The sequence below is a fragment of the Chelonoidis abingdonii genome, chromosome 4, assembly GCF_003597395.2.
Source record: "Chelonoidis abingdonii isolate Lonesome George chromosome 4, CheloAbing_2.0, whole genome shotgun sequence".
Lineage (NCBI taxonomy): Eukaryota > Metazoa > Chordata > Testudines > Testudinidae > Chelonoidis > Chelonoidis abingdonii.
Genome location: NC_133772.1, coordinates 17661607 through 17670225, shown reverse-complemented (window position 1 = coordinate 17670225; position 8619 = coordinate 17661607).

The following is an 8619-nucleotide window of genomic DNA, read 5'->3' as shown; positions in this document are numbered from 1 at the left end:
AGGGCTTGGTATGCAATGATCTACACAAAAGGTGCTGCTTTTACTCCAGGCGATCATGAGCCCAGTTCCCCAGCTGGTGGAATTACAACAGATTACACTACAAACCGCTGCCCCAGCTATGGACCTGGCCTGGCAATTTAAAGGGAGTTACCATTGAACCAGGTAAACATCTCTGGGGTGTGCGGGAAGAGCTGAACATTCCAGCCTGGCACAGAGGGGGTTAAGGGCCATGGGGCCCAGCTATGCAGCCCTGCACACAAAGTGTTAATGGTCCACTCGGGGAAGGTCTATATGCTATGGCACAGTGCCATTTAACAGCTCGTCATGGAAGCAGGTAGGCCAGCACACAAGTGGTTAAATAATTCTGCCCAGGAGGCTTTAACCAGCTCAGTATGGGCACAGATTAAAGGGGTTAAGCTGGGTACCAGATAGGGGGCTGGGCAAGAGAGGAGTTAAAAGGTGCAGTATGTGGGGAGTGAAAACTGCCCAGCACTAGATGGGCAAGAACAGTCCCCTGGTATGTATGGAGTTAATCAGCTATGTCCTGGAAGAGCTAGAGGGCAGAGACTGGCAAAGAGGGGGTTGAGCCGCTGGGCACAAGAAATGTTAAATGATCTGGTGCCCACTGGTTCATTTGTAAGCTTTCCGGACCAGGGGATTCCTTTGCTTAACACTAACAATTAATAATCATGAATGAACACTTTGCGCTTAGATCCAGAACACCTTTCACCCTAGGGCCTCATTAAACATCACCCATTCCTGCCTCTGCCTATCTTTTTATGGGGGATTACCCTTTGCAACTCCCTCCCAAAAGCCTCCACACCTGGAGCCCACACATCCACAGCCCTTGTGTGCAGAATCAGCAGCCGCTCTCTCCTGGGGCAGCAGGCCCTTCTGAAGGGGTATTTACCAGCTCTATTGTTCCCATCTCCTCTCCATACAAGAGGCTCTTTAGTTAAAAGAGACAAGGGGAGGCGGGAGGGGGGACAGGGGGGCTGGTTTTCCTAATTAACAATTAGCGCAGAGTGTGCTGCTAATTATGTGGTTCCATGTAATTAAGAAGCTAATTAGTGCAATGTCAATTAAGATTTAATTAGTGCCCTTGTCAAAAATACTTGAAAGAGCAGTTTATATGCACGTACTTCAATATTTCAGTGGTCGTGATCTCTCCAGCAATCTGCTTGCCAGCCCCAGTCTGAGCACGCGAACAGCTCTTTGCAGATTATTGATATTGTTCTTTAAAACGCCGCCGCTTGTGTCTTTGTAATAGACACTTTCATTGATTCCATGGGAAGTTCTTTTGGAGATGGCTGATCTCCGGAGGCTTCCCTTGACATCGGTATTTTTTCCCCACAGCAGGTGGAATTAGCAGGCTGATTCTGATACTCGATTTCAGCCCAGTAAGATCTCGGCTTGTTGAATTTAGATCCAGGGGAGGCGAGGGTGACCAGATGCTGCCTGGCCAAGATGACACATTGGCTACTCGCCAAGGGCAGGACTTAATTGGCATAACACAGAGCACAGCTGCCCAGGGATCCTAGCAGCCAGCCAAAGGATGTCATGGGCAATTTAGAAACAAGGGAAAGAGGGTTGTCCAAACTTTACCCAGAAAGAGGCCATGTTGGCAATCTGCCAGGAGAACAAGTGGATTCCACATAAATCAGCATAAAATAGATCATAGCTGCCCAGAGGTGTCAGCACCCAAGAGAAGTAAGGCACAGAGGTCTGGTATGTGCAAGAGAGGATTTCCATGCATCAATGGAGCTTCCTTGGTCTTTGATAAGGGGGTAAAGCCACTGGAGCTCATAAATCCCAGGTGATGGTCCAGCTTGAACTGAACAGTACCCAGGGTCTAACGTGAACTGTTCTGTCTTGGTCTAATTGCTCAGCCCTGGAGCACTGCAAGCTACAAACTCTGCATGCCTTTGCAGAATCGCATGGGAGAGATCAGAGAGCCACGGTCATGCAGTTCCCCTGCACTAGCTCTCCTAGGCTATCAATCAATCTCAGGTACTTATCTGACCCCCATCAGCACAGTATCTGAGCATCTCACTCTTTTCATTGTATTTAGCCTCACAATCCCTGTGTGGTAGAGCAGTGCTATTATGCCCATTGTACAGATAGGAAACTGAGGCAAAGAGACGTGAAATCAATGGAAGCGAGGCACCTAAAAACCTTTGAGGATCTAGGCCTAAGTGAGTTGCCCGAGGTCATGAAGACAGCCTGTAGTGTAGCTGGGAATTAAACCCAGACCTCTTCAATCTTAACCTAGTGTCCAAGCCACAGGACCACTCAGTCTGCTGTGGGGTGTGTTAATGGTTTTCCCTACAGGCACTCCTGAAAGATTTTCTGGGCTACTGCACGCTGGATTGCACATTTTAGTACTGAACCAGTGCTTTCACATGGCAATGAAGGGCTCAGTGTTTCTGCAGCAGCTGTTCGGGTGGGACGTAAAACCACGGTACTCACTCGTGAGGCGGGGAATGCTGGCTTCCGTCTCCAAAGTGCAGGGATATACAGAGAAGAGAGTGTAACGGATGCATAAAGGGAACAGTGCAATGAAGAGACATGTTCTTGGGAAAAAGAGGTGAAAGTCTGAGCAAAATTTCTGTGTCACAGGATTCCCTTGCCCCCATATGCACAAAATTCATGGTACAATAGCATATGACACAATTCCAAGGAAAACTGCCCCCGGCCGCTCTGAGCTGTGCCTTTGCAGAAGGCACTGCATTAGGCCTGGCCTGGTCTATGCTGTGATCATCAAGGAGTGCACCCAAAGATGGTTCCGGAGTCACTGAATAGGGCTTCCCCAGGACTGGCTTTGAGCTCTGAGGTTAAAGATGGAAGGATGGTCTTGCAGTTAAGGCCCTAGACTGGGACTCAGGAGATCTGAATCCTGGCTCTGTCACAGTTTCCTACTGTAACCCCTGGGTTACTGTGTGTCATCTGTCCCACTCTGTGCCTGATTCACCGAGGATGTGAGCCGGTTACAGCTCCCAGCGCCAGGGCCTTGCTCGGCAGCACAGGCTGGAAAGACTCACACTTGCAGTGCTGGCAATCTCTGGCACGTTGGGCAAGATGGCAGCTGTCACACACAGGCATGCGATCGTTCTGTGACTCAGCTTCCCATTTGTAAAATGAGGATAATAGTACTTCCCATCTCTCCCCCTTTCTGGGCCTGTTTCATTTGTAAACTCTTCAGGGCAGGGGCTGGCTCTCACTCTGTGTTTGTGCCAGGCCCACCACAATGGGGCCCTCAAGCTCTGACCTGCAGCATCTAAATAATAAGAAAGTTGGAATCAACCACAAAATCCACTAAGAGATGCAGGGAGAGAGAGATAAGGGCACCCAAACATGGTAGGATGAGCTAATGTTAACTCGAGGGGTAAAGAGGAATAACAAGGCCTCTTACAAACTTATCCAGAGTGGGGGTCACACTGGAGAGGATGTAGGTCCATTCATTAACGATAAGGAGGAAATGAATGGGCCCGATTCTGCTCTGTTTTGCAACCTGTAGAGTCAAGTGCAAATGGGTGTAAAACATTACAGACCAAATCCTCAAAGGCTAGAGCAAAGGCTAGCCCTCATTCCATTTGTTAAACTTTTACACAGGTGCTGGAACGAGGGGTGCTGCTGCACCCCCTGGCTTGAAGCGCTTTCCATCATATGCAGGGTTTACAGTTTGTTTCAATTGCTTTCAGCATCCCCCCCCCACTATAAAAATTGTTCCTGCACCCATTTGAATACCTTATTTTTTATTGCATTTGTAGCCCATTTCTCAACTTTGATGCACCATTTCTGTGCATGATTTATCTCTGTCATATAAGATGGTAAATTTGCACACTAGGATCTGTAAATCTGTATTTTTATCTCACTGATGGACTGGCGACACCCCGCCCCTTACCTACCCACAAGGGCCTGGCTGACAACATTCTAGGAAGTTTGAGGAAAATGTAGTTCTCAGAAAGTCTAGAAGGTTCCACAAGATTCCAGAAAGGTCCAGAATATTCTAGGAGGTTCATGAAAAATGACTCCAGGTACGGAATACCTGAAACACGTCACTTCAAACATTCTATTTTCCCTTTTGTCACTAACAAACAAACAAAACACAGCCCCCCGAGCCCAGAGCCCCCCGAGCCTGGCACCTCAGCGGTCACCTGGGTGACCTGCCCCTAAGTCGGGCCTTTCTCAAAGGTATTTAGGTTCCTAAAGAGCAGGCTACATGGCCATGACTCAGCATTGCCCTGCAGGCCCAAGTCACCATGCCTCTGCTCAGCCCACCATGCGACGTGGATTCCCACAGACTGTGGACTTTTTATATTTCTCTCACAAGAGGCACTCCAGGGGAAAACAAAGGGACCTCTGAGCCCACTGGGAATGGTCTATAGTTGCTAGAGTCAGCTGGGTCTTCCCTAACCTGCACTGGATCCTGAATACAGGAGGTACAAGATGCCTTCATTCTGCACCTGCTCTGGACAGGGCTAGACCCTAATACAGTGCTGCCAACTCTCATGCTTTTATAGCGAGTCTCAGAATATTTGGTGGTTTGGCTAAAGCCCCAGCTCCTCCAGTCAGGTGAGAATCTCAGCTTTTGTTAAAAGGGGAAAAGGTAAGTTTCTAGCCCTCACCACAGCAGAGAAGAGCTTCAAAACAGCACCTGAGTGCAGCTCAAAGGCTCATAAAACAGAAGGCAAAGAAAAAGAACTCAACATTCTTTTTTTTTTTAATTTTAGGATTCTGGGGAGGCCTGGCTCATAGTTTTTGAATGCCTGGGATTGACAATACTGAGAGAATGAGAGAAAATGTCCTAACAGTGAACTGCACTGGGCCAGGGCTTCATAGGCACAGGAATGGGTGGGAACTGCTCAAGAAATTTAAAATTAGGCTGCACAAAACCTAAGGGAGAGATCTTGGATTGACATGGACGAGGTGACTCTTTTTCCATATCTTGTACTGGTTTCTATCCTACTTGTTTTGTGGTATTGTACTCCCTTGAACCCTGGCAGGTTAATGCAAAAAAAAAAACCTGGCACTCCCTCACTCACACAAGGCAAGCTAGCCACAACTCCAATTCCTAACCACAAGGAAACTCTGCAACCCCCCCCCTTCAACAGCCACTTATAGTATCCAAGGCTGCCCAGGGCTGGGGCAAAGCTATTTCAGGGGCCACTTCCATAAAAAAAAGTTGCAATACTATAGAATACTATATTCTCATGGGGGCCTGGGGCAAATTGCCCCACTTTCCGCCCCGGGCAGCCCTGATAGTATCTAGAGAGATAACATAGAGATAAGATTGATAACATCATTTTCTTACCTTGGGTGTGTTCTCCAAGCTGCTTTGTTTGTGTCCGTCTTCACTGAGATTATTTTTTCCCAAACTGCATTGAATCTGTATTTTAACTACATACATTTTGGAACTTTATACATAAAAAAAATCCATTGAGTCTATTTCTTGAATTTATATTTGCCATTCGATTTTGCCATTTCTAGCCATTTCTTATTTTTAACAGCAACGTCATAGAATTCCAGACAGGAATAGCAAAGGCTGCATCTAATGCAAAGCTCACTTTTGACCACTTCAATACTGAGGCAATTCCTCTAGTCAGTCTAAAGATTTGGTGGTGAGCAGACAGCTGCTGTGTTTTCAACAGTTTTGATCTGTTATCACTTAAAACTGCAGAACTGGGAATACGGCAGTATCTTTATCTTGGACACAGAAACTTTTAACATTAGCTATCCCAGTGCATTGTGCTATTAATGCAAATCTTTAGACCCATGTAAAACAAAAACCAGTAGATCGAACTCTTTTTCTGGCAACTAGCAAATCCATTAAAAAAAAAAATAACCCAGCCAGGCTGGTCAAATACTAGAGTAAGTGGTGGATTCTCTGTAACTTGAAGTCTTTAAATCAAGATTTGATACTTCAGTAACTCAGCCAGAGGTTAGGGGTCTATTACAGGATGGGTGGATGAGGTTCTGTGGCCTGCAATGTGCAGGAGGTCAGACTAGATGATCACAATGGTCCCTTCTGACTTTAGAGTCTATGAGTCTCACTATATGTCACTTGACTTTGTGTAAATACAATTCTGTGTAAATATACACACAGCAAAGGGATTGCAAATCCCTCCTATGCTGGACGCCCTTCTGTGCCAAACTCCTGACTGCCTGGAGAGCCAACTAAAACTGTGTCAATTGCTGTGTATTCTAGCTACTTGGACTTTGCCTGTTAATTAATTACGTGTATTGTGGTAGTGCTTCAGAGCCACAGCCATGGACCTATCATGCTCGGTGCTGTACAAACAGGGAACATAGAGACAGCCCCTGCCCCAAAAGAGTTTGTAGTCTGCACTAGAACTTCCCCAGCGTGGGTCTAGCAGAGTTGCTAGCAACAGTAGACACAACCGTGTCTGGCATTTTAATCATGTCATCTAACCCTGCTCTGAATTGCCACCCCTGGCAAAGCTGGACCCCCCCCCCAAAACTATTGGCTTGTCTTCACATGAAACTATTCTGGAATAAATTAGGTCGTGAATTTGAAGCAGATTATTCCTGATGAACTCCACGCGTAGACAAAACCTTAGCGACAGATTTTCTACTGAGCTCAGCACACGGGGATTGAAGTCTGTTGAAAATCGAGCCTGACGCAGTGGGAGAAGTGATGGTACTGCCGAGTCTGCATGTACCTTTAGTACTCATGCTGAGCTTCGTAAATGGGAACAAGGGCCAAGGAGCTGGGTGGAGGGAATCAGTAGGAGTTGCGATGAAATGCATTGGCAGACTCCACCTCTTGCCCAGGTCACAATCACCTGTTCTGTATGTCAGGGAGTAAACAGGGCAGATTTCTCCCTTCTACCATAGTTGCCTCCCTGTGAAATGTTTCAGTGGCACAACAAATGGTTCAAGAATCCGAGGGGTAAACTCGGGGCTTTTCTGGCTGAAATCAAGGGTCAGATGTTTCCCCAGTGAAACCCCGTCGGTCATCGGAATCAATCCAGGAATGAAACCAACTGCTCGGGCAGCATCAGTTCATGTGGCTGATACCTCCTGTCCCGTGGGTTAAAATAGACTGAACAGCAGGGAAGCAGTTGCTGCATCAGTAATAGAGGTGGGGAAACTGTGGGGCAACACCCACGCCAGGGAGAGAAGGGGGCACATGCTGCTTACCGAAGCCAAGTGGGGATGGACATCTCCCCTCTGTTTTGAGCAGCAATGAGGAAGCTGTGCTCATTCTGGGCTCTCCATTACTTCATCCCTGGACCCCACACCTGGAGATTGTTTCCTGCTCAGCACTTACTGATCGAACAGGTCTTTGCCCTCTCCTGCCTCTGCTGTGTGGCAAACACTGCCAGCCTCAGCTATGATGAAGCAGGGGGTGGAGGGACTTTGTGAAAAAAAGAAACAAACCAATCTTCAGCCAACTTGCGCTTTAGGACAGAAACGCTGCCAGCCAAGCCCAGAAAGCCTGTGCATTAAAGAGACGCAAGGACTGAGGGACGGACCCAGAGACCAGGGAGAAGTGCACGGGTTTCTGGGATTTCTCCTTCTCTCCCCTTCCCCCTCCCCTCTTATATGTGAGTGAGCCGCCTGTTCTCTCACCACGGCTGCCAAAATACAGCGAGACAGGGTATAATTACAGACACTTACTGCGGCCATTACACCACCGGCGCGGGCTGTGCAAAGTGACACACGACCCGTCAACTCCTTATTCACGCCATTAAGGGGACTCATTAGCATCTTCGCTAAGAAGCAAAATTACCCTCACTGCTCATTTCAAGATGTCATAAATTTTAATTTAGGACCCAAAGATAGCACAATGGGAGCAAGCCGGCTCTCTCCAGCAGAACCGCGCTGGCTGAGGGAGGTGGAGGGGACATGAAAGGGTTGGTTTGATAAAAGATGGCGGGTTTCTAAGGGGCAGAGATGGGAAAGGAGGGAGAGAGAGAGATGCCCATGGGTCTAGCAAGCAATTTCTCTCAGTCATATCCAAGCCCAGTGGGAAGGAGAAGCTGCTGAAGGCATCAGTGCTGCTCTCAGGTTCCCCCCAGTTTGTTCTCTCCAGGCCTCGGTACGGATTCCCCCTTGAATATCCACAGGCCAATGCTGGACCCACTTTGGAGAGATTTTGGGTCAGCCTGGGCAGGGTGCCTCTCTCTCCCCTCAGAGCTTGCCAGGGACCATGCCATGCTCTGCTCCCCCAAACATGTTGCAGGGGTGCGGGGACATTAATAGCAGGGGAGATGGAAGGGTGGTAAATAAAGGACAAGTTCCCTTTCCAGCATTTCACTGGTAGGACCACAGGGCCTCAGCCAAAGGCAGGAAACCCCGAGTCTGGGCTGTCAAACCAGCCACTCCTCACGCAGCTGCCATACAGAGGAGAAGGGCAAGGGGATGAGTTAAGGATACAGCACAGGGACATGTCTTTGGACCAATGAGTATTTGGCAGGGTCCTGTGTTGGCTTTCCTTATTCTGCTTTATGTACCCAGTCAATGTACAGCCTATCTTTTAGTGATATGAATGCTGGGGTGCGGTCTGTCAGGTCCTGTCATCCTGGGGGCTCTCAAAGCGCTTCACAATCAGAAAGCAAGGTGCGGGGGGAGTGAGTTAAGGGCTGGGAGACA